Genomic DNA, 789 nt, shown 5'->3' on the forward strand with positions numbered 1-789 from the left:
ATGCAAAAAAATGAAACTAGACAGCCAACTTACACCATACGCAAAAATAAACTCAAAATGGATAAAGGACTTAAACATAAGGCAAGACAACAAAAGATCAGCGGTTCTCAACCTGTGGGTCGTGACCACTTTGGGGGTCGAATGACCCTTTCACAGGGGTAGCCTAAGACCATCGGAAAACACATATATAATTACATATTGTTTTTGTGATTAATCACTATGCTTTACTTATATTCAATTTGTAACAATGAAAATACATCCTGCATATCAGATATTTACATTATGATTCATAACAGTAGCAAAATTACAGTTATGAAGTAGCAATGAAAATAATTTTATGGTTGGGGGTCACCACAACATGAGGAACTGTATAAAAGAGTTGTGTCATTAGGAAGGTTGAGAACCACTGTCTTAGAGGATTCCACAGGCAGCAAAATCTCAGACATATGCTGAAGCAATTTCTTCACTGATACAGCTCCTAGGGCAATGAAACTAAAGAGAAAATAAACAAATGCGACTAAATCCAAAAGAAAAGCTCTGCACAGCAAAAGAAACTATAACCAAAACAACAAGAAAGCCCACTGCATGGGAGAAGATATTTGCCAATGTTATCACCGATAAGGGTTTAATCTCCAACATTTACAGAAAACTCATACAACTTAACAAAAGGAAGATAAACAACCCAATCAAAAAATGAGCAATGGACCTAAATAGATACTTTTTGAAAGAGGACATAAGGAAGGCCAAGAGACATATGAAAACACTAGAGGCCCGGTGCACAAAATTTTG

This window comes from Myotis brandtii, unplaced genomic scaffold, assembly GCF_000412655.1.
Source record: "Myotis brandtii unplaced genomic scaffold, ASM41265v1 scaffold703, whole genome shotgun sequence".
In the NCBI taxonomy this organism is placed as follows: Eukaryota; Metazoa; Chordata; class Mammalia; order Chiroptera; family Vespertilionidae; genus Myotis; species Myotis brandtii.